This window comes from Podarcis vaucheri (genome assembly GCF_965113315.1).
Source record: "Podarcis vaucheri genome assembly, chromosome: 1".
Taxonomy (NCBI): domain Eukaryota; kingdom Metazoa; phylum Chordata; class Lepidosauria; order Squamata; family Lacertidae; genus Podarcis; species Podarcis vaucheri.
Window position 1 is genome coordinate 1,023,261 of NC_138759.1, and position 25,847 is coordinate 1,049,107.

At 48.5% G+C, this 25,847-nt stretch overlaps 1 long non-coding RNA gene across 3 annotated transcripts in view; it reads left to right on the forward strand.

Moving 5' to 3' along the window:
* LOC309529000 overlaps positions 1 to 25,847 on the forward strand; it is a 70,815-nt gene that overhangs the window by 34,512 nt on the left and 10,456 nt on the right. The window contains exon 4 of one of the 3 annotated variants that reach the window (XR_014218017.1): positions 1,847 to 3,043. The exons of the other annotated variants lie outside the window; for them this stretch is intronic. This is a non-coding gene — a long non-coding RNA (uncharacterized lncRNA). The remainder of the gene's footprint in view (positions 1 to 1,846; positions 3,044 to 25,847) is intronic. 3 annotated transcript variants of the gene reach the window in all.

A 25,847-nucleotide genomic window follows, 5' to 3' on the forward strand; every position in this document is an offset into this window, starting at 1 on the left:
GACAGTTTATAAAATGGTGATGGAAAAGATGAATTAAGAGGAAAGGGCCTTGCCGATATATATATATTTAGATGTATGGCCAGGAAGGGCCCGTGGTCTAACAGAAGAAGGAGTCACAGAGCTGGGAGATGATTAAGAGCCCAGCTACGGATGGCTTGTTTTATTTTATTTCACAAGATTTATATACCCTTTGCTTGCAGTAAAACCATAAGGAGAGAGGTCTTCTTAGGCACGTAAGGCTATAGGAAGCTGGATTTTCCTGAACATACATAGCTCAGTGTTGTCCACAGTGACTGTCAATTGCTCTGCAGGGTCTGTGGGAGAAGTTCTCCTTGATGGTTCCAGTATGGAGCCTCACACCCAGTTCCCAACTGGTCAGAATTTATTCAATGATGCAATACCAGGCAGAGTTCAAAGAGAGAGCTTTCAGTTTAGGCCCACACTATGGAGAGTACCACAGTTCAAGAAGGACACTGACAAACTGGAACGTGCCCAGAGGAGGGCAACCAAAATGGTCCAAGGCCTGGAAACGATGCCTTATGAGGGACAGCTAAGGGAGCTGGGCATGTTTAGCCTGGAGAAGAGGAGGTTAAGGGGTGATATGATAGCCATGTTCAAATATATAAAAGGATGTCATATAGAGGAGGGAGAAAGGTTGTTTTCTGCTGCTCCAGAGAAGCGGACACGGAGCAATGGATCCAAACTACAAGAAAGAAGATTCCACCTAAACATTAGGAAGAACTTCCTGACAGTAAGAGCTGTTTGACAGTGGAATTTGCTGCCAAGGAGTGTGGTGGAGTCTCCTACTTTGGAGGTCTTTAAGCAGAGGCTTGACAACCATATGTCAGGAGTGCTCTGATGGTGTTTCCTGCTTGGCAGGGGGTTGGACTCGATGGCCCTTGTGGTCTATTCCAACTCTATGATTCTATGATTCTATTCTATGATTCTATGAGTAAGACAAACCTAGACAGCATCTTAAAAAGTAGAGACATCACCTTGCCAACAAAGGTCTATATATAGTTCAAGTTATGGTTTTCCCAGTAGTGATGTATGGAAGTGAAACCTGGACCATAAAGAAGGCTGATCGCCGAAGAATTGATGCTTTTGGATTATGGTCTGGAGAAGACTCTTGAGAGTCCCATGGACTGCAAGAAGATCAAACCTCTCCATTCTGAAGGAAATCAGCCCTGAGCGCTCACTGGAAGGACAGATCGTGAAGCTGAGGCTCCAATACTTTGGCCACCTCATGAGAAGAGAAGACTCCCTGGGAAAGACCCTGATGTTGGGAAAGATGGAGGGCGCAAGGAGAAGGGGATGACAGAGGACGAGATGGTTGGACAGTGTTCTCGAAGCTACCAGCATGAGTTTGACCAAACTGCGGGAGGCAGTGGAAGACAGGAGTGCTTGGCGTGCTCTGGTCCATGGGGTCACGAAGAGGCGGACACGACTGAACGACTAAACAACAACAAATGAAGAGTAAGCCTAAGAGAAATTCATTACCAGGTTCAGGGAGTCTTATCAGGAAGCCCCACCTGAAGATCCCAGCGAGGACCAAGCTTGGATTTCTGCAGGTAAAGCAGATGGTGTACCCCTGAGCTAGGCCAGATCATTGCTTCCAGCTGTCCCATCTTGGAAGGTGGTGGACACGCCTTCCTTGAAGGCTTCTGAACACAGAGTTTAGATGGTCATCTGCCAGGAGACTTTTAGCTATGATTCCTGAAACACAGGGAGTTGGACTAGATGCCCCGTGGGTCACTTCCCACTCTACAGTTCTAGGATTCTGTGACTCTGTGACCTCAAAAGGTGGTGGACTCTCCTCCATTGGAGTTTTTTTCTTCCCCCACAGGTAGGCTGGCCACCTGTCAGGAACTCTTCAGCTGAGATTCCTGCTATGCAGAGGGTTGGACTGGATGACCCTCGGGGTCCCTTCCACCTCGACAATTCTACAATTCTATGAAACCTTGGAAGCAGAAGAATTAATTCATCCCCTCTCAGTTATTTCTGGCTCTTCTCAAACTCCCCTTGGAAACAGGAACTGCAACATAAACCCACAACGTGGGGAATTTCCCCCGACCTACAGAGTATGGCCATTGTCATCACGTCCAGAAATACTTTTTTGAAATGGGGAGGACTGCCGTCCTGTTAGAGCATCCAGATTTATTGCTCAGGGCCTTACTTAATCTTTGCAGGGGCTAATTCATGCGCTGTAACAGTCAAGGAGCCCCCACTTTTCCTAGCGATTGGCTTTGTCGCAGCTACAATTCCCACAGAGAAAAGCATCATTTTCTCCCCTGAAATTTGCAGTGTGGGTAGAGCATTACTCACTCCTGTGCTAGACCTTCCAATTAGCCGGAAATTAATTCCATCGCCTCTACTTTCGGCACAGCAGCTACGGGTTGGTGTGTGGACCCACAATGGGCCTTCACGGCCGCGTGGAGAAACCCTCCCCTGCAGAACATTAGAGGGAAGCTGTGCAAGTGTATTATTAAGCCTTGTCTTGCGAGGAAAATATAAAAAAGGCACATTCTCAATAAAATTCTTTCTGAAAGAACATGATTCTCCCCAAGCACGAAACGGTGTCCCATAACTTTCAGGGGGATGTGATGTTGACCTAGAAAATGCCAGTTCACGCCTCCTGCTCCTTGCGCAGATGGCCTTCGATGGTCCTCTGAGGACAGATTCTGCACCCGTAAAAAGGGAACAGGAACAACTCGCCTCACATAATTATTGTGACAAAGAAGTGGAGCTAATCAAGGATAAATTGTATTATCCACCATCAGCCTCAGGGGTAGGATTAAAACCATAAGGAAATAAATTAAGCCCCTGAAAACTTTCAGATAACTGGAACTGAAAAGTACCCTCCAAAACAAGGCAGTAGAAAATGAGAACTTATGAAGGACTTTGAAACAAACACGGCATGTATTATTTTTGGAGCATATATAGAATATATATATATACAAGCTGGAAGGTGTGCAGAGGAGGGCGACCAAGATGACCAAGGGCCTGGAAACCAAGCCTGATGAAGAACGGTTGAAGGAGCTGGGTATGTTTAGCCTGGAGAAGAGGAGACTGAGAGGAGATAGGATGTTGTTGTCCTTGTTTAGTCGTTTAGTCGTGTCCGACTCTTCGTGACCCCCTGGACCAGAGTATGCCAGGCACTCCTGTCTTCCACTGCCTCCCGCAGTTTGGTCAAACTCATGCTGGTAGCTTTGAGAACACTGTCCCACCATCTCATCCTCTGTCATCCCCTTCTCCTTGTGCCCTACATCTTTCCCAACATCAGGGTCTTTTCCAGGGAGTCTTCTCTTCTCATGAGGTGGCCAAAGTCTTGGAGCCTCAGCTTCAGGATCTGTCCTTCCAGTGAGCACTCAGGGCTGATTTTCTTCAGAATGGAGGAATTTCCTTCAGAATAGTGGAGAGTTTTGACCAAACGTGATCCACCTGAAGCAGGAACCGGCAAGCCACTCCAGTATCCCTGCCGAGAAAGCTCCATTGACAAAGGAGATAGGATAGGCTGCTTCAAAGACCCCAAATGCTCTCATTTGTCACAAGCTTGCTTTCTGCTGCTCCAAAGGGGAGGACCCAAACCAATGATTTCATATGACTAAATTGTTAGGAAGAACTTTCTGCAGGTAAGAGCTGTTCAATGGTGGAACGGACTCCCTTGGAAGATGGTGGGTTCTCCTTCCTTGGAGGATTTTAAGCATCTGTCTTGGGTGCTTCAGCTGAGATTCCCACCTTTCAGAGGGTTGGACTAGATGACCATTTGGGTGCTTTCCAATTCTACAATTCTATGAGCAATTAAGATTCTGTGAAGCAAGCAAGCAACCCATAATCTCTGAATGGCACCTTCCTTCCTTCCTTCCTTCCTTCCTTCCTTCCTTCCTTCCTTCCTTCCTTCCTTCCTTCCTTCCTTCCTTCCTTCCTTCTCTGGGTGCCTCCTCTGTCCCAGCACTAGGCACACAGGGACTGTCCTGTTTTTGTTTCCTCGCAATCAATAATCTCTCCAGGCCCAGCCTTCCAGGCAGATTAGAGCAGGCCTGGGACGCACGGAGAAGGGCTGAGCTGCCACTGAGTAATGGGCGCAATAAATATCCCCTTTGTTATCCTTGCACAAAAGATGTTTTCACTGATGTATAACAGTGCCATGTTCAGATTAGCTGCCTTGCTGCCGCCAGCGAGAAGGAGCTTGAATCATTTCCAGCACCTTCCCTGACTGAAGTGGTCCAGAGCCTCATAAAACACCCTTATTGCTTTCTGTCCTTCCTCCAAAGCACAGATCAAGGTGTTATTTCATTGCTAAGATCCTGATGCTGGGAGAGAAGTGGCCGCTCTCTGCCTAGAGCTCAGAATGGCAGGTCAACGCATCTTCCGGTGTAATGGGGTTGAGATTAATTGGTGATAAGAATCTATGAACATAAGAAGATCCTGCAGTGTCAAGGCAATGGCCTTTCCAGACCAGCCTTGTCTTCTCACAGTGGTCAACCAGATATTCCAAAGGGTTGCCATATTTCAAAAAGTGACTCAAAATTTGTTGTTGAGCTTTTGGGGGGGGCAAAGTTCTTGATATGGATAGATAGATATATTGCCCAAAGTTGTGGCTAAATCTCTAAAGAATTAAAGTTTTTGAACTATTTATTTTTAAGGAAATTCGCAAGAACATCAGCACTTCTGGCATGGGTAAGCCATATGTCCAGGTTTTCCAGACCTTTTTGTGGTACTACACATATAGTTTGTTAAGAAAATTCCCAAACTCGGATCCACAGGCGACTCTGGGTCATTTCTCTATGGTAGCCTATCTTAAAGTCTTTATGTGTTTATATGCCTACCGCATTTTAAAACTTAAAATCCATAGTTGAATATTGTTTTAAATGTTAGTTTTGCTTTTGGGATTGTAGTTCCATTTGTGTTTCACAAGCTGGTCTCTGAGCGTAATAAATTCCATGTTCATTTTTTAGTGATTTTTGGAAATTCCAGCCGGACGCTCTTTCCTCCTAGACATGTGGCAGCCATTCCCACAAGCAGGATATGACCCCACAAGCCCTCTCCCCTCCTGTGGCTTCCTGTGACTGCTATGCAGAAGCTTGACTGAACATAAGAACCTAAGTCCAGCATCCTGTTCTCGCAGTAGCCAAATCTAGATGGACTGCACCTGGACCAGGAGGCTCCACAGGAATGTGAGAAGAGACCTGATGGATGAGGCCCATGACTCATCGAGAGGCCCAGCAACCTGCTCCAGTACCCGGAGCGGCGCTTGTCCAAGGGGGCATGGGGGGTGCCGCCTTGTCCCAGGGGTGTGTACTGAGCGGGGGGTGCCGCCGATTGGGGGTCAGCATTTTGCCACCCCCCCTTTGGAATGGCACCTGAGGTCCATCTAGTCCATTGTCCTGTCTCCACTGTGACCAACCAGATGCCCACAAGCAGGATTTGAGTTTCCAGGAGCTTGCATTCAGAAGCGTTGCTTCCTCTAATAGTAGCTGCAGAGCATCCTGGCTGGTAGCCACTGACAGCCCTCCCCTCCATGAATTTATGCAGTCCTCTGATAGCCATCCACATTGGCGACCTTCACTCCCTCCTGTGGTTTGGGAGCTGCACGGTCAGGGGAAAAACAATGCCATCCAGGGTTGTAAAGACTGCGGAGAGAATAATTGGGTGCACTCTTCCCACCTTGGATCAAATCTACGCTTCCAGGTGCCATAAGAAAGCTGCAGAGATAGTGCAGGATAGTGCGCACCCTGGAAATGATCTCTTTCAGCTCCTGCCTTCTGGAAGAAGGTCCAGGGTTATAAAGACTAGGACTAGCCGCCTGAGAAACTGTTTCTATCCAAATACAATTTTGGTTTTAAATGCAGTGTAAGGTAGTATCTATGTGGTGTAGTGGTTAAGAGCAGTGGACTCGTAATCTGGTGAACCGGATTCACATTTCCGCTCCTCTACCTGCAGCTGCTGGGTGACCTTGGGCCAGTCACGCTTCTCTGAAGTCTCTCAGCCCCACTCACCTCACAGAGTGTTTGTTGTGGGGGAGGAAGGTAAAGGAGATTGTTAGCCGCTTTGAGACTCCGTAGGGTAGTGATAAAGCGGGATATCAAATCCAAACTCCTCTTCTTCTTCTTCTTCTTCTTCTTCTTCTTCTTCTTCTTCTTCTTCTTCTTCTTCTTTGGGAGTATATTGTATTTTAAAAATGGGGCATCAGAGTTTTTAGGAGGCTAACCAGGTCGGGATAGCTGGGATAGCAGGCTTGTTGGTTTTGAATGTCTTATGTAGATTTTTTCCCCCAATTTTGTTGTTCTGTATGGGACAATGACAATAAAGATTATCGTATCGTATCGAGTTCCATAGTTAGCTACGCTCGGCAGGAAGAAGTCCCTCCTATTATTCGTCCTGACTCCTCCAACATTCAGCTCCATTGGATTTTCACGAGTTCTCCTGTTATGAGGGAGGGAGGAAAGCTTCCCTCTCTTTGGTCCCTTCTCTTCTGCCTCTCCCGCCACCCTCTTCCTCCTTCCTCCTTTCCTGGCACCCCTCGCCAATCAACAAGTTTAAAAATTCACCGCTCCAGCAAGCCCCAATTAACCAAAGCGGTTGTGCACTGTGCAGATGATGACAAGTTGGGGACAGCTAATTAGTTGCCTTGTATTAATAAAAATGTATCGGTTCTGCAGTGTTGTTTTTAGCAGGGACCCTTTCAGTTCAGGAGGAGGCTAGGCTCTCATAGGAAGAAAAAGAGGTCATTTATAACAGATTTAAAATCAAAACAAATCAGGATGGTGATTGCGACTCCCAGTAAGCCCCCTGCTGTGTTGTTTTGCACTCAGGCGTCCCCAGGTGTGTCACATTTGGGGGTTCCTCATACATCAGTGCTCCTCAGACATCAAGACCACATCTTCTGTTGAGGCTTGGTGTGTAGGGAACGCAGAAAGTACCACATAGTGAGTCAGGCCGCTGGTCCTGCTAGCGCTTGTCTTGTCTACACTGCAGATCTCCAGGGTTCAGACTGTGGGAATGTTCAGGGTGGCAGGAGAGGATATATTGTTTATTAATATCCTTCCTAACTTGTGCTAGCAAGTTCCTTTGCTTAGCAGAGTGCATTCCCCTTTACACAGCACAGCAGATAGCTGGTTGCAGGCTCGTGTGAGCCTCTCATTATTGTACAGTTCAATCTGTCTCAGACTGAATTGTACATTCCTGGTAAGTTCCCTTGCATCCCTCTTAAAAGACCAAAGGCGCCACAATCTTATTTAAAGTCAATAGAAGAAGCTTACTTACATCAGACAGAGCACAGTGTGATCCCTGAAGGAGACTTAGTTACAAATACAGTGGTGCCCCACAAGACGAACGCCTCGCGAGACGAAAAACTCGCAAGATGAAAGGTTTTTTCGTTTTCGAGTTGCTTCGCAAGACGAATTTCCCTATGGGCTTGCTTTGCAAAACGAAGCTTGCCCCCGCACCCCGGACCTCTTTTGAAGCAAGGGGCGGCGGGGAGAAGATTGCTTCTCCCCGTTGCCAGCCCCGCAATCTCCAAGGACAGAGGGGAAGGCGCACGCGCGCCTTCCCCTCTGTCCCCGGACCCCTTTTGAACCAAGGGGCGGCAACGGGGAGAAGCGATTCTCCCCGCTGCCCCTTCCCTTGCTTTCAAACAGGTCCCCTCTGTCCCCAGACGGTCTCCATAGGAACGCATTGATTGATTTTCAATGCATTCCTATGGGAAACCGTGCTTCGCAAGACGAAAAACTCGCAAGAAGAAAAAACTTGCGGAACGAATTAATTTCGTCTTGCGAGGCACCACTGTATGTACACATGGATCTGGGACGCGGGTGGCGCTATGGGTTAAACCACAGAGGCTAGGACTTGCCAATCAGAAGGTCGGTGGTTCGAATCCCTGCAACGGAGTGAGCTCCCATTGCTCAGTCCCTGCTCCTGCCAACCTAGCAGTTCAAAAGCACGTCAAAGTGCAAGTAGGTAAATAGCTACCGCTCCGGCGGGAAGGCAAACGGTGTTTCTGTGCGCTGCTCTGGTTTGCCAGAAGCGGCTTAGTCATGCTGGCCACATGACCCGGAAGCTGTACGCCAGCTCCCTCAGCCAATAAAGTGAGATGAGCACCGCAACCCCAGAGTCGGCCACGACTGAACCTAATGGTCAGGGGTCCCTTTACCTACCTTTACACGTGGATCTGTCCCATATGGGGGATAGTCCCAGTGCTTCTGCTAGCTGAGAAGCCTTGCTAGAAGCTGGTCAAATGAAGAAGGAAGTCAAAAAGAGAGTGGTGTGCTGTGTGACTCGTCTTTTTGTTACCTGGACAGGTTAGGTCACACCCACCTTCTAGTCACATGCAAAAAGGAAGGATGCTCCAGCCAGGAGGAACAGGAAGTTTTGACTGGCTGGGCCAAACATTCCCTCGCATGTCTTCTCTAGCATTACAAGGAATGTTGAACTTGACTGGTCCCCGTGGATCACATCCCACACGGACAGGGGTTCTTTCTGAGCCATGCCAGGAGATGCCACTGGGGACTGAGCTTGGGACCTTCATCATGAAAGGCAGATGCTCTAGCCGCTGAGATATGGACCTCCATGACTTGGTGGACGTGCCACTTATTTGGAGGCCTGGAGGGCCATCTCATCCGGTGTCATGATTGAGCCAGCTCCCAGTGAAGGAAGCAGTCAGGAAGAGAGAGAGTTCACTGCCTGACAAGATGAGCATAGTCGAGTGCCAGCTCCCCCACCCGTAGGAGTGCCAGTGGATAAGAGAATGACGGAGGGCAAACCAGAGCCCTGCCAACGCTCTTAAGAAGTGCAAAGGACCACAAAGAGAGAAGGAAGCAGTTCATCAGGCGGGAACAGAGACCGAGATAGTGACTTGGAAGAGGTTGGAACTGATCAAATCTCTTCCCGGAGCCGGTGTATGGGGGGCTTGCTAGACAGGAAGCAGAAAGGATGTCAGCTTTGTAAGTTCATTTTCTGTTTTAGAAAGCGGAAGGGACCTTAGAAGGATCATTGTAATTCATGATGGCGGAGGCTGTGTTAATGCCGTCTGGAGTTATCTGTATGTTTTGACAATAAATCATTCTTTTTAATTAACTACGCTCACTGTGTTATCAAGCTGGGAACCGGGCTCCTGACATCCAACCCCCTGCGGTGCAGGCATCACAAGAATTCCCCACAGATGGCCACCCAACCTCTGTTCAGAAACTTCCAGTGAAGGAGAGTTCTGGGGCCACCCATTGCACTGTTGAATGACTATTTGCACGAAAAAGTCCCACTCTACTCTGCCTTGGTCAGACCCCACCTGGAGTCCTATATCCAGTTCTGGACACCCAAGTTTAAGAAGGATGTTGACAAGCTGGAAGGTGTGCAGAGGAGGGTGACCCAGATGATCAAGGATCTGGAAACCAAACCTGATGAGGAACGGTTGAAGGACAGGGGTGTGTCTAGACAGGAAAAGAGGAGAATGAGAGGAGATAAGATAGCCATCTTCAAATATCTCAAGGGCTGTCCCATGGAAGAGGGAGCAAGCTTGTTTTCTCCTGCTCTGGAGGGGAGTACACGAGCCAATGGCTTTCAGTGACAAGAAAGGAGATTCTGACTAAACATCAGGAAGAACTTTTGGACAGGAAGAGCTGTTCTACAGGTGGAATGGTCTCCCTCGGGAGGTTGTGGACTCTCCTTTCTTTGGAGGATTTTAAGCAGAGGTTGGGTGGAATTCTTGAGTTTTGCTGCCTGTCTTGCAGGGGGATGGAGTAGATGACCGTCAGGTTCCCTTCCAACGCTATATTTCTATGGTTCCTAACTTACTGTAAGAAAGTTCTTCCTGATGTTTCGTCGGAATCTCCTTCCTTGCCATTTGGATCCCTTGTTCTGGGTTCTCCCCTTTGGAGCAACAGAAAACAAGCTTGCTCCATCTTCCATGGGACAGCCTGTCAAAAAGTCAGAGGTGGTTCTAAAGTCATTTCTCAGTCTTGTCTACTCCCGGAAAGCTGTTGGACTGACCGCTGGCCACAATGAAGTCCCAAAACATCAGGGGGGGGATTTATTTATTTAATTAGGAGAACTGGGTGCTGTGCAAGAGGCCAGTGGCAGGATGAGTCCCTTCCTTTAAGGGAAAAGCAGGGAAGGGGACTTTCCCAATCCAAAATAGCACTTAAAATTGTTCCCTGTGCACGCGTGTTTCAGAAGAGGGCTTTGGGCCGTGTGCATTTGCCAGCTCTTGTTTTCAAAATGTATTTTGCTCCCTAGAAACAGAACTTTGCAGTTGCCTGAGGCGGCGGAAGCAACAAGACTGCAGAGCAAACAGCTCCTCCACCCCTTTCTTTTTTTTGCAAGCCTGACCTGTAGGAAAACATCTCTTTTGCAACAGGAAAACAAATTGGTTTGAAGGGGAATGTCAATGGACACAGACTCCCTTACCTCTTTTCCAGACCAATTAAGCCCATGTTCTTCGTTGAAGGCTTGTGTATTTCTCAGAAATGGATGGAGATGCCTTGTGGATAAAGACCCCTTGACCCACCCTGAGGAAGACTCGATCAAGGCATCACTTTTCTTCTTCTGCTGAAATCTCCTCCTTGCTCCTTCCTTTGCACAGGAACCACACGTCTGAGACAAGGAGCGCTGAACTGACCCCTGCGAAGAGGAACCTGCCAATCATAGGAGCCTAGGAAGTTGCCCCAGACCAGGAGTCAATTGAGTGCAGTATTGCCCACGGATTCAGTGACTCATTCCCTCCCTCCACTGCTTGCCAGGAGAGATGGAATCATCGAATTGTAGAATCGGAAGGGACCCCAGGGGTCATCTAGTCCAATCCCCTTCAATGCAGGGATCGCCAGGCAGAAAGGAAGGAGCCAGGGAGGAGAGTGTATGTGGATCCCATCTTTTCAAGGGCTCCTCAAAGCCTGGCAGCACCCCAAGGCAAAATGATGCTTCTGCAGGATTCAGGATTCCACCACTGGGCTGAAACCTCCAGGTTTCCCTGTCTCTATCTCTCTCCCCCTCTCTCTGGATTGGAGGGGTCAGTCTGGATGATGCCCAGAGTCCCTTCCATTTCTTTGGATCTATATCTGGGGCAGTAGAATGTGTGAGAGCAAGCTTGTCAAACCAGCCCTTCTGTCAAGGTGATAGTTAAGCACCACGATTAGCATAACCAAAGAAGTTGTTTTGTGCCATAGAAGAGGCATGTCCAACTTTCAAGAGATGGAGATCTACTCCCACTATAAGATAGCTGGCAGTGATCAACCAAAGTTGCTGAGGGTTTTTTTTAAAAAAAATTCCTTCCAGTAGCATGACTGTTAACAACTGCATTTGGTCCTACAGGAAAAAGCAAGGGGTGAGATGGCTAAAAATAGCTTTATCATGTATAATGAGATAAGAATCCAATGTCTCTATTCAGACCAGGTCTCTCCATGGTTTACCACATCTATCAGCCAATCACCCATTCCCACCACCCTTCTGAGTAAGACCCCTCCCCACCTTCTCACTATATATAAGGGTCTGGTGATTTCTGTTTCAGTGTATCTGAAGAAGTGTGCATGCACACAAAAGCGCATACCAAGAACAAACTTAGTTGGTCTCTATGCAGCTACTGGAAGGAATTTCTTTATTTTGTTTCGACTACAGCAGACCAGCATGGCTACCTACCTGTAACTAGAGCTTTTTTTAATGAAGCCAAAGTTGTTGAGTAGGAAGACAAGTGCCAGAGCGTAGCGTGTGTGAACAGAGATGGAAGCAGATTGGAAGCTGGAGAGACAGAGAGCTGCTTGCTCTGCACTGAATCCAAAGATGCAGCAAATGGAGAAGGAAGATCTGTTTGGGTGTTGATGCCGTGACCCCTTCCAATCCCGGGCTCAAGCTGGAGATTTAAAACCACATGTCCTGAAGGCACCACAGTCTCCGAAGACCTTCATTTCAAGGAAATCGAACTTGGGTCAGGGCCTGGAACCCCTGGGTTCTCTAACGGCCTTGGTCCAGTATATCTGAAGGAGCGTCTCCACCCCCATCGTTCTACCCGGACCCTGAGGTCCAGCACCGAGGGCCTTCTGGCAGTTCCCTCACTGCGAGAAGCCAAGTTACAGGGAACCAGGCAGAGGGCCTTCTCGGTAGTGGCGCCTTCCCTGTGGAACACCCTCCCACCAGATGTCAAAGAGAACAACAACTACCAGGCTTTTAGAAGACATCTGAAGGCAGCCCTGTTTCGGGAAGCTTTTAATGTTTGATGTATTATAGTATTTTAATATTCTTTTGGAAGCCGCCCAGAGTGGCTGGGGAAGCCCAGCCAGATGGGCGGGGTATAAATAATAAATTATTATTATTATATTATTATAACCGCTCAGAGATTGGGGTGGTGTGGAACGACAGACACCAGGAAGAACTTTCTGGCAGTAAGAACTGTTTTACAATGGAAGGCTCTCCCTCGGGAGATGGTGGACTCTTCTTCTTTGGAGGTTTTCAAGCAGAGGTTGGATGGCCATCTGCCATGGATGCTTGAGTTGAGATTCCTGCATTTAAGGGGGTTGGACTAGATGTCCCTCGGGGTCCCTTCCAACTCTGCTGTTCTATGATTCCCCCCCCCCCACACACACACACATACCTGCCTCTGTAGTATCTCCTAGAGGCCTTCTTGCTTGCGAATTCTAGATCCTCCTTCTTCACAATAGTATCCACCCAGGCTGTTTGCTGGCATTTCTCTGCTCTGAATTCATTTGTCACAATATGTCCAAAAGAAATAAAAAATAAAACAAAATCCTTCTTCAGAATCTGCTTGAAAACTTCCACGGGCGTCTTTGATGTATGTCATTAATTGTACATGCTCTTAACTATTTCATGGTGATTTGGCATTCCAATTCATTTCTTAATTGGACATCTGTTCTCCCTGTAAATTTGATTTCTGACTTGATAGAACTCTTGGCCTATTCATTGGCTCAGACAGATCTATTTCTTCCCTTGCCCCCTTTCTCTCTCTCTCTCTCTTTTAATTGGAGAACAGTCCATTTTCAGTAATTTGCCGAAACTTTGTTTTATCTTGCAAGGATACTTGACAGCAGGATATAAGGACACAGAAAGAGCCAACTGCCTTCTTGGGTGGAGATTCTGGTGGCTGTATAGATTGCGGCTTCAGGTTTCCTGGATCCACACATGCTATTGCCAGAGGCAGATTGTGTAGATTATGCTGGTTTGATAATGTTGCATCACTTCTGGAGCTGCTGACGGCATACTTCCTGGAATACGCACACGCAAAAATCAATTTAAAATCATCTTAATTACACTTTTTAAAGGGTTGAATAAATCAGTCTGTTTTCAGCAATCAATTCTGCCTCGTTTCCACATTAATTTGTGGTTTATATGTTTTGCAAAGAAAAACCTGTAGGAACATTTGTGCCTAAATGCACTGTGCATTTTATGTCAAAGGGGACATAACTCTCCCCCCCCCTTTCCTCAAAAAGGGCACTTTTTAAAAAATGCATTTCCTGAGCTGAGAAGTGCAAAGGGGAAACATTTAAGCTGCAGTCAGAGTGAAAACATAAGAAGTATGGGCAGGATGAGGCCAATGGCCTGTCTAGTCCAGCATTCTGTTCTCACAGGGGCCAATGAGATGCCTCAATGGGAAACCCACAACCAGAAAAATTCAGGAGTGGGGACCCCAATTTTTGGGAGTGCTTAACATGATGGCATAGTTGTCAACTTACAGATTTAAAAATAAGGGACCAGCAGCCTCGAAAATAAGGGATCAGCAGCCAAAATAAGGGATTTTCAGAGCACAGGTATGTTCAACTTCTGAGCCCCTCCGAGCCAAAGGCAGAAAGCCCAGCCAGCAGCCAAACGAAGCCTTAAGTGGTGGTTCCCACAGCAAAGCAACCCGGCAAAGGGGATGCAGCAAGGAAAACCACCGTCACCTCTCCGCTGGGAAGCGCTGAGCAAAGGCAAGACCCCAGGCAAGGCGGCCGACTTGATTGGCACAAGGCATGCAAGCTCCACCCCCCAGTCGTTCTTAGACTCCTTATTGGGTGAGCAACACAGCCAAGCAACACAGTTGGAGCCTCCCTCCTCCCTGGCTGGCAGGGAGGGAGGGAGGAAGAGGAGCTGCTTCCTTTGAAACCCGGGAAATTTGAGGGACATCATAAATAAGGGACAGCAGTGGGACATGGTGCTGGGTTAAGGGAGTTTCCCGCCAAATAAGGGACGGTTGACAACTATGCATGATGGTGATCTGCTCTGGGAATTTTCCTGCCCTTGGTGATTTTGGACAGCTTTCTTATAAATGTCAGCTTCATGTCAATACCTGTTTGGACATCCAGACGGCATGCATCAATTTAGATGTTTAAGATGGATGGATTGATGGTTACTGCATTTTTTTAAGGTGACCCAGTGAGCTTTAGCTGTGATTCCTGCATTGCAGGGGGTTGGAATAGATGACCATTGGGACCCCTTCCAACCCTAATGTTATATGGATTTAACGTCTCAAATATATAAATTAAATGTTCATAAATGTACAAGGCAAACACATACATAGCAATATAAACCATGTGTCTGAAATAGTACAGGAGAACAATCCTGAAACCGTTTTGACTCTCCCAGTGAGAGTCAAATATTCCTCTGCAGTGAGGAAGGAAATGGGAAAACACCCCCATGGTCTCTTTGCTCTTAATTCATATTTGTGTATGAATAGGGTGAGCCTGTGACCTGGATTCAGGAACTAAAAGTATTTAGCATCTCAAAAGGAATGGCCAGGCTGCCCAGGTAAAGCAATCAGTAACAATTATCAGGTATCCTGGCAAACAGGATTTCTGTTGTAGACCAGCTCCTTATGTGATGTAGGTATGATGTTTTGGGGGGTGGTCTTGAGCTACAGCGTGGGGTGAGTGAGGACCCTGTTGCAACAGTCTAATAAAGATCAGGCTTATTAGCTGCTTTGCTTCTCAATAGTCTCTGGTTATAGAATCATAGAATCATAGAATCATAGAATCATAGAGTTGGAAGAGACCACAAGGGCCATCGAGTCCAACCCCCTGCCAAGCAGGAAACACCATCAGAGCACTCCTGACATATGGTTGTCAAGCCTCTGCTTAAAGACCTCCAAAGTAGGAGACTCCACCACACTCCTTGGCAGCAAATTCCACTGTCGAACAGCTCTTACTGTCAGGAAGTTCTTCCTAATGTTTAGGTGGAATCTTCTTTCTTGTAGTTTGGATCCATTGCTCCGTGTCCGCTTCTCCGGAGCAGCAGAAAACAACCTTTCTCCCTCCTCTATGTGACATCCTTTTCTATATTTGAACATGGCTATCATATGACCCCTTAACCTCCTCTTCTCCAGGCTAAACATGCCCAGCTCCCTTAGCCGTTCCTCATAAGGCATCGTTTCCAGGCCTTTGACCATTTTGGTTGCCCTCCTCTGGACACGTTCCAGTTTGTCAGTGTCCTTCTTGAACTGTGGTGCCCAGAACTGGACACAGTACTCCAGGTGAGGTCTGACCAAAGCAGAATACAGTGGCACTATTACTTCCCTTGATCTAGATGCTATACTCCTATTGATGCAGCCCAGAATTGCATTGGCTTTTTTAGCTGCCGCGTCACACTGTTGGCTCATGTCAAGTTTGTGGTCAACCAAGACTCCTAGATCCTTTTCACATGTACTGCTCTCAAGCCAGGTGTCACCCATCTTGTATTTGTGCCTCTCATTTTTTTTGCCCAAGTGCAATACTTTACATTTCTCCCTGTTAAAATTCATCTTGTTTATTTTTGCCCAGTTCTCTAATCTGTCAAGGTCGTTTTGAAGTGTGATCCTGTCCTCTGGGGTGTTAGCCACCCCTCCCAGTTTGGTGTCATCTGCAAATTTGATCAGGATGCCCTTGAGTCCATCATCCAAGTCGTTGATAAAGATGTTGAATAAGACCGGGCCCAAGACAGAACCCTGTGGCACCCCACTAGTCACTCTTCTCCAGGATGAAGAGGAACCATTGGTTGGCCTCTGTTATTTTCTCCTATTGATAGGGAACCTGCTTAAGGGCTCTATGCGGGCTCTTGGATACCCCATAAGGGAAAGGGAGCAGATTTTTCTTAAAACACTACAATCCGATGATTCTATGAATAACCCTTCAGGTACACAATCATGGGAGGCAACTGCAAATTATTATTTTATTGTTCTTTATTGAATTTATATACCTGGAGGTCTCAGGGCTGCAAAGACATGCTTCTGCAGGCAGCAGCTGGTGGAGGGTCCTAAAAGGGGGTGTTCTTGGATCCGCTGGACCAAAATCTGCCTGGGGACCAATCTCTGGATCTTGGGATGCTGTGGAGGCTCAGGCACTCAGATTCCTCCATAGGCCAGGGTGGGATTGACCACTTATAAACGCCATCTCCAACTCCTCGAAAGATTCCATCAATGGTGTCTCTGAAAATTTTTAGATATCACTTGGGAAGACAAGTGAACTAATGCCAGTGTATCTGAAGAAGCAAAGATCACCAGTGTTGAAGCAATCATTCTTCAGCATCAACTTTGTTGGACTGGTCATATTGTGTGGATGCCTGATGATCGTCTTCCAAATGAACTACTCTATTCCGAACTTAAAAATGGAAAGCGTAATGCTGGTGGTCAACAAAAGAGGTTTAAAGACTCTCTCAAGGCAAATCTTAAAAAATATAGTATAAACAGCAAGAATTGGGAAACACTGGCCTGCGAGTGCTCCAGTTGGAGAACAGCCTTTACCAAAGGTGTCATGGGCTTTGAAGACACTCAAACTCAGGACGCAAGGGAGATGTGCTAGGAGGAAGGCACACTTGGCAAATCCACACCATGATCAACTCAAAGGCAGAAACCAATGTCCCCACTGTGGAAGGATGTGTGGATCCAGAATTGGCCTCCACAGGCACTTACAGACTCATTGTTGAAACTCTGTTCATGGAAGACAATCTTACTCAGCTACGAGGGATCACCAAAGAAGAAGAAGAAGAAGCTCTGCCCATCGCTGATCCATGACGTGGTTCCAGGACCTTGTGAAGACCAAGAGTTAGAAGGGGGCTGGAGTTCTCCACTGGGTTGCCTCCTGGGATGGGTTGTGGCAGAAGCCGATGGGGAACATGCAGAGTTTTATCATCAAAGGGAAGCAGCCTTTTCATTATCTGGGTTTCCAGCCGGCCCACAAGCCCCTCCGTAGCGAGAGAGAAAGGGAGAGAATAATTACATTTTGGGTGTGTGTGATCGTCCTTTTGAAATTGCTAACAGCCTCATTGCTTGGTTCAATCAATTAGACTGAAACTCACAGCAGGAAATATAATTATTTTAATTATTCCGAATTTGAAAGTGACGTGTGCAGAATCCAAAGATGCTTTGTTCTTCAGCCTGGGCATTGATGAATAAATACTCTCTCATCATTTATTTTGGGGTGGGTGGGTGTGAAATGAAGACTCAGGAGCATTCACCTTAAAGGCCACTCAAAGCAGACGTTCATTAGGACAGCGTTCACACACACACAAGGAATTGGTCTGTAGTGGACTCATGGATTGGAGAGAGCATCTGGTGAGCTGGAAATCACCGCAGCCGCAGACATCGAGAAATGCAATTATTTCATGTCACCACTTCCTTCATCCTTTGTCTTTGCTGCTCTGGAATTCATCCTGCAGAGCCTTATCTGGACTTCCAGAAAAACCAAGGGAACAAAGGAAAACAAGCAGAGAATGACTGAGCAGATGGTGGAAGCTGACAATGGCTGGCTGCTGGTTATCTTGTCCGGCGTCTTATTGTACAGCCTTCTTCAAACATCTGGTTCCAAGCCCTGAAGTAGTGGAGTGCTGCTGGCAGCTCTGAAACCTTCATAGAATCATTTATTTGAAAGGAAACCCAAGGGTCATCTAGTTCAACCCCCTCAATGCAGGAATCTCAGCTCAAGCATCCATGACAGGTGGCCACCCAAGTTCTGCCTAAAAACCTCCAGTGACTGAGAGTCCACCGCCTTGTGTCTCTCCCACTATCAAACAGCTCTTACTGTCAGAAAGTTCTTCTTCATCTTTAGTCTCTGCTGTAGAAAACTTGGGAGTCTGGCCTTTGCAGCCCAACTCTCCACCAAGGGCCTCTGTGTCCCCAGTTATAAGAATTTTAAGGTCTTAGATATGTAATAAATGTTCATAAATGTACCAAGCAAACGCGTACATAAATATATAAACCACGTGTCTGAAACCCCACAGAAAAAAAGTCCTGAACAAATTGACCTCAGATATTTCTCTGCAAGCTCAAAGTGGGAAACCTCCCCATTGTCTCTTTCCTCACAAATCCTGTCTTAAGGGCACATTTAAGATATGAATGGGGTGTGAGCCTGTGACCTGGTTCAGGAAGTAAGTATTTATCATTACAAAAGACTGGCCAGGCTCCCCAGGAAATCCAATCAAGTGACCATTAAACAGGTAACCTGGCAGACAGGAGGTAAACAAAGCACTCAGATTTCTGCTGTAGACCTCCCTTTCTGTGATGTAGGTATGATGTGTCTGGGGGACGGTCTTGAGCTACACCCCTTCTGTGATGTATGTATGATGTTTCTGGGGGTGGTCTTGAACTCCAGGGCGGGCAATTTAAAATGTCTATATAAGGGTGGACACACCTGGGTTCTGGGTCCTCCTCCTTTTCTGTGTGTGAGGGGAGCACCCTGTTGCAACAGATCAAAAAGATCAGGCTAACTAGCTGCTTTGCTTGTCAATATTCTCTGGTTGGCCTCTGTTATTTTCTCCGACCGATGGAGAACCGGCAAAGGACTCAATAAGGGCTCTTGTGTCCCCCATAAGGGAATAAGGGCAGATTTCTGTTTATTACACCCCTAAGTCCATTATCAGTCAGAGAAGAATAGATGGAGGCAGGATCCAGATGAAAGCAAGGAGGGAATCTTGATTTTCCTGTTGCATAAGACCCCACCCCCAGACACTTGCAAGAACAAAGGGTGCAAGAACTTTTGAAAGCTTTAGAAATTGCCCATCCTCTTAGGCAAAGACCACCCCAAAAACATCATGCACATGTCACAGAAAGAGGTGGTCTGGAATTTGAAACTTGAGAGTGTGGTTTCCCTCCTGTCACTGATTCTACTGGTCCTCTCTTGCACACCTGGTGCTCAGCACTGCAGACAAATGGCAGAATTGGGATAATTATTTTTTTAAAAAAACATTGTCCAGTAGCACCTTAGAAACCAACTAGGTTTGTTCTGGGTATAAGCTTTTGTGTGCATGCGCACTTCTACAGGAGGGTAGGAGGAGGTGGGTTGACTCAAGGGGTCCAGGTTCTTGCATTTAGTCAGAAAGGAGATATCAGTCTGTAGCTGTGCAAGTTTTTTTGTGAGGTTGATGGACTTCCATTTCATGTGGCTCAATGTGAAGCCTTCCATGATTATAGATTCAGGTAGGTAGCCATGGTCTGGTGACTTCTGTCTCAGTGTATCTGAAGAAGTGTGCTTGCACACGAAAGCTTATACCCAGAACAGACTTAGTTGGTCTCTAAGGTGCTACTGGACAATTTTAAATTTTTTAAAAATTTATTTCGACTGCAGGAGACCAACACGGCTACCTACCTTAAGGCAGAATTGGGGGAAAGGGTCAATGCCCCCTCCCTCCCGTTCTCAGGGCAACGGCTGGATTTGGCCATCCTGCGAGCCCCTCCTCCACCTCGAGGAAAGGAAGACTCTTGCTTTGCAGCCAGAAAATTAGGCTCTGGAGCATGGGCTTGTGATGCTTTGTTCAGCAATTTCAAAAGCAGAGAAGCAGTCCCACAGCAGCTGCCAAGATTTGAGAAGCTTGACTCCCAAACTCTGTTTGCAAAAAAAGGAAGAAGATGCTGGGTGAATGCAAAGGCCTTAACCTGGCAGGAATCTTGTGTTGTGGGTTGCACTGGTTGCTGCAGTGCCATTGTTGTAAACAAAAATTGCCCTTTTCCCTTATGGGGTATTCCCAGAGCCCATATAGAGTCCTTATGTAGGTTCCCTATTGGTAGGAGAAGATAACAGAGGCCAACCAGAGAATATTGGGAAGCAAAGCAGCTAGTAAGCTTGATCTTTATTGATCTGTTGCAACAGGGTGTTCCCCTCACCTGTAGGAGAGGAAGAGAGACTCAGAAAAATGCCTTATAAAGCAAGGCCTTATAAAGACTTTTGAAATTGCCACCCTGTAGATCAAGACCACCCTCAGAAACATTATACATACATCACAGAAGGGGTGTAACCTAAAACCACCCCTCAGATACATCATACCTACATCACAGAAAAGGCGGTCTAAACAGAAATTTGAATGTTGTTTTTTTCCTGTCCTGCAGGTTACTTGATTGGATTTCCTGGGGAGCCTGGCCAGTCTTTTGTAATGATAAATACTTAGTTCCTGGGCCAGGTCACAGCCTCACACCCTATTCATATCTTAAATGTGCCCTTAAAACAGGATTTGTGAGGAAAGAGACAATGGGAGGTTTCCCACTTTGACCTTGCAGAGAAAACATTTTCTCAGTTCAGGAATCAAAATGGTTCCAGGTTGGTCTTCCTGTGCTGATCTATGTACTTGTTTGGTTGGTACACTTATGAACATTACCATATATCTAAGACCTCAAAATTCCTATCACACCATGCAACCCCGCCTCTCACAATAGCCGCACAACACACACAGCCCATCGCTGCCGCATAAATATTGTTGCATGCCACCTGAATTTCCGATCAGGGAGAGATTCCAGGGAGTTCCAGCGCTTGCTCAGAGTTGGGTTTCCTTGGAACAAAGATCAGCAGATACTGTGGTGTCTTTAGGTTATACAGTTTCATTTGCACATCTGGACAACCTGAACATAAGATGGAGGGGTTCATGGCATCAGCACCCCTAACAGATCCTGATTCTCTGTTAGTCACAGCTTCGGATCCAGCACAAGCTCCCAGCCCAACTTGCCCAAACTTCCTCTGGCTCTTGTTCTCCTACCTAACATCTACGTGAGGAGAGGTGGAGGACAGGCCCACCATTTAGCCCAGGGGGACTCTCCGTTAGTTTTTCTATGTTATGAACAATTAGGTTCTTTTAATTTTTTTAGGTGTTTAACATAGATGAGACCCAGTACGCTCCGGGGAAGGCACAAATAATCCTCAGACAACCAATATTGGATTTTCTCTATAAATAGTGTTTTATAGATTAACAGGCAACAAACAGTTCACATTTCAAGACAAGGAATATACACTCAGTCATACAGCCATACATACACCTGCCATACATACACCAGTCTCCACTCAATTGATCAGGTTCAGTGAAAGCCATGGGTGGCAGATGGGCAGCACTGTCAAATGTCTGGCACACAACTCAGGCAGCAGGGCTTTGCATACACACACACACACACACACACATATATGCTTTGTTGCTCATCTGACGTTTGGCCTTGCACAACTTATGACTCCTGTTTTGGCATCATTCTCACAACGCTTATCTCATCTCGCATGTAATGTTGCACACGCCATCTCTTTGCCTCCTTGTGTAAGCTGTTCTGTCTTTGGCCTAGCACACACCGTTCTGGCCAGATTATCCTGATGTCCATCAGCACTTATACAACGCTGTTCATGATCTGTTCAAAGACAACGAGTCCATTCTGTGGTGTTCTTCAGCCATTTTCTAGGCCCATGCGAACCATGCCATTCAACACATCTATATGCTGGAAGCCTCCCAGAGTGGCTGGGGCAACAAAGTCAGATGGGAGGGGTACAAATAATAAATTATTATAATATTATTATTATTGTAGCTCTTGCAACTTGGCTCGTCCGTTTGGGATTCAGAAGAAGACACTTAAGTGGCCATCACCTTGCAAAGAAACTTGTCTCACTAGTTCAGCAATAGAATTTGCATTTCGGTACTAACCCTCACTGGGTCCTGGACCCCAAGAAGAGGTTTGGCCTTGGGGTATCATCCAGACTGCTCCCCTCAACCCACAGCATCATCAAAGGGTAGATCTCTTCCCTATCATATAATGACTGTTGTTGTTGTTTGGTCGTTTAGTTGTGTCCGACTCTTCGTGACCCCCTGGACCAGAGCACGCCAGGCACTCCTGTCTTCAGCTGTGTCCCACAGTTTGGTCAAACTCATGCTGGTCGCTTTGAGAACACTGTCCCACCATCTCGTTCTCTGTCCTCCCCTTCTCCTTGTGCCCTCCATCTTTCCCAACATCAGGGTCTTTTCCAGGGAGTCTTCTCTTCTCTTGAGGTGCCCAAAGTACTGGAGCCTCAGCTTCAGGATCTGTCCTTCCAGTGAGCACTCAGGGCTGATTTCCTTCAGAATGGACATATAATGACTAGATTGGCATAATTTGCAGAGCCTTCAGGTCCAGGCATCTCAAAGCAGCAATGTTCCCCTGAAAGTACAGTGGTACCTCGTTTTACAAACAGTCCTGTTTACGAACTGTTTGGTTTACTGTCAGAGCTGCTACCAGGTCCCAGCTCACATAGGACCACGCCACACAGCGTCCACTTTAAAAGAGTCTTTATTGAGTTACAGGTTTCATTTCCGAACTGCAGCGTGCAGCTCTACACCTTCTGCCCTAGGTCGGCGAAGACCCATCTGAGTCCCCGCCTCTTGCACACCAGCTTAATACCCTAGCCTTGCTCCACCTCCTTCGCCTCTCCCTACGTCTCTGGGTCCTTCTGCCCCCCTGGGACTCCTCCCTTCTACTCTCCTCTGACGCTGACCCCCCTGATCCTTCCGCTTCCTTTCGGCGGGCTTTGGGACCTGGCTCACTCTCCGGGCTGCTTACTGCTCCAGCTTCCGCTGCATTTGAACTTGGCGCGCGCGCCCAACTCTCTACTTTCCTCTTGACCGTTGCCTCGCTCTCTGAGGAGGGCGTGACCACCCCTGACTCGTGCCCTCCCTCCTGCTGACGGCCTCCGGAACCCGATGCCTGGCTGCCTTCCTCCCTGCTGCTCTCAGTCTTGAGCGTGGGTCCCGACTTCCAGCTGCTGCTCTCTGAATCTCCTCTGTTCCCTTCCTCCTGGGGTGTCCCCCCGGATCCCCCCCTTGCTCTGCTCACTGGGGCTCCCTTTTGGGAGTCCTCTGACTCACTGCTTAGGCTTGGAGATCTCGGGTCGTCATCATCACTCATTCTCCCTTCGGCTTCCTCCCCCTCGCTCTCTGTTTCCACCCTTCTCTGCGTCTCTGCTTCTGAACCCCTGACATCCATCCCCCCCTCGAAGCCCCCCCTTCCCCCCTCCCCGCTGTCAGGTGTGGGTGCTGGGTGCTCCATCATCATGGGAGGGAATGCTGGATACAGGTCGCTCCCCGTGGGTGGCCGCCAACTGAAAACCTCCGAGTCTTCCCCCTCGCGGTCGTCGACGTTGACTTGTTGCTCTTCCATCTCTGTACCGCCGTGCTCGAACCCGAGGTCCTCCCCGAACACGTCCATGTCAGTCTCTGCGTCGGTCGCTCGACCTGGCATCTCCAGCCACTTCCTGCGCCATTGCTCCTCTGGTCGATCGTCCCACCAATACGAGTTGCCTGATGCCGAACCTGCCGGTGAACCTTCTGGGGAACGGGTGCTCCGTGCGGGTTCCCCTTCTGAGTCGAATCCATGGAACGTGCTGGAAGAAAGTGTGGGTGTGAACAACCAGTCGTCGAAGAAGCTCGCTGGCATGGGTTTGTGTGGGAAGAGGGCATGAAACTCGTCCTTGAGCAGGGGTTCCTCCAAAGCGTAGTCTGGTACCCAGCTATTGGCGCTGGCCCGGGTGCCCTCTCTGGCTAAGAGGTATTCGACTCCCTCCTCCCCCCATCTGGAGTCCAAAATCTCCGTGACCTCGTTGATGTGGTCCTGGTGCTTCACCCCCCGCGTCTCCGTCCGTTCCCGGAGCGGACTTGGCGCCGTCCCTGGCTCCTGGAACCTGTGAGGTGCCTTGTAGGGAGTGAGCACCGACCTGTGGAACACCGGATGCATTCTGGAACCCTCCGGCAGCGCCAGTCGGAAGGCTACCGGGTTGATCTGCGCTTCGACTTGGTACGGACCGATTTGCTTGTGCCCCAACTTCTTCTTGGCAAGTGACCTGGTCGGCACTGCGTGGGCTGCCAACCAGACCCAGTCTCCCACTTGGATCACTTCGCCAACCCGCCTGTGCTTGTCAGCTTGCACCTTGTAGGCGTGCTTAGCTAGCTCCAGCTGCCGTCTGAGTTGATCGTGGACCGCCTGCAGCTCTGACGCGAACGCGTCCGCCGTCTGTGGTTCTCCTTCCCCCACTCTCTCCAGTCCCGGGAAGGTTCTGGGATGCCTCCCATTGTTGGCAAAGAACGGCGTCACTCCTGTGGACACGTGCTTCGTGTTGTTGTAAGCGAACTCGGCTAGCGGCAGGTAATCCACCCACGTCGCAGGCTGTTGATTGGCATAGCATCTCAGGTACTGCTGCATGATGGCATTGACCCTCTCTGCTTGCCCGTTGGTCTGCGGGTGTCTTGCTGATGCCAGATTGACCTTGACATTTAGAAAACCCATCAGCTTCTGCCAGAAAGACGAGATGAACTGGCGTCCGCGGTCGGACAGGATAGACCGTGGCAGACCATGCACTTTGAACACGTGATCTATGAACAGTTTGGCGGTTTGTTCCGCCGTGGCCACCTTCGCACACGGAATGAAATGTGCCATCTTGGTGAACAAGTCCACCACCACTAGCACCGCTGTCTTGCCTCTCGAGCTGGGTAAATCCGTCACAAAGTCCAGGGCCACCCTCTCCCACGGTTCAAACGGCGTTTGCAGCGGTTCTAACAGTCCCGCCGGTGGTCTGTGTACCGGCTTGGCCCTCTGGCAGGTGTCGCACCTCGCGACGTAGTCCGCGACCTCCCCTCTCAGCCTGGGCCACCAGAAGTCTCTCGCGACTAATTCCATCGTTTTCTCTGTGCCAAAGTGACCGGCCGTGGGTGCGTCGTGCAACTGTTGCAGTACCTTGGCGCGAAGGTCGTCTCCTGGTACATAGACAGCCCCTTTGCGTAGGAGCAAGCCGTCCCGCACCTGGAACTCGTCCGTGGTAGCCGCGCCTCTGAGCAGTTCCGCCATCTTGTCTTGTGCGAATGAGTCGTCCCGCAATGCACGTCGCACCGCATCCAGGTCTACTGTAGCTGAGGCACACGCCCACGCCGTCGGTGCGAAGATGTGCATGGCCGCCGCTGGCGTCACCTCTTCTAGGTATTGCGGTTTTCGGGACAGTGCATCCGCCATGATGTTGGTGTCGCCTGGGACGTACTCTATTCGGAAATTGAAGTCAGCAAAGAACTCCGCCCAACGTATCTGCCTCTGGTTCAGGAACTGAGCCGTGCGCCAGTGCTCCAGATTCTTGTGGTCCGTGCAGACCTGCACCGTGTGCTTGGCGCCGATTAGGAAGTGCCTCCACGCCTTGAAAGCTGCATGAATGGCTAGCAACTCCCTGTCCCAGATGGTGTAGTTCTGCTCCGACTTGCTGAGCTTTCTGGAGTAGAACGCTCCCGGCCGCCACACCCCCTGCGGGTCTCGCTGCAGCAGAACAGCTCCCACGGCTCTGTCTGACGCGTCTGTCTCTACCCTCAACGGTTTACTGGGGTCGATATGCAGCAGTTGCTTCTCCGATGCGAAGAGACGCTTGAGCGCTTGAAAGGACTGCTCCGCCTGCTCCGTCCAGATGAATTTCTTTTTTTTGGAGCTGAGCGTGTCCGTAATTGCTGCCGTCTGCATCGCGAACCCCTTGATAAACTTGCGATAGAAGTTGGCGAAGCCGACAAACCGCTGGACCTCCTTCCGGTTGCGCGGGCTCTTCCAATCCAATACCGCACGAACCTTGGTGCTGTCCATGGCTATCCCCTTGTCCGACAACTTGTATCCCAGGAAATCCACCTCCTTCGTGTCGAACTGGCACTTCTCCAGCTTGGCGTACAGTCTA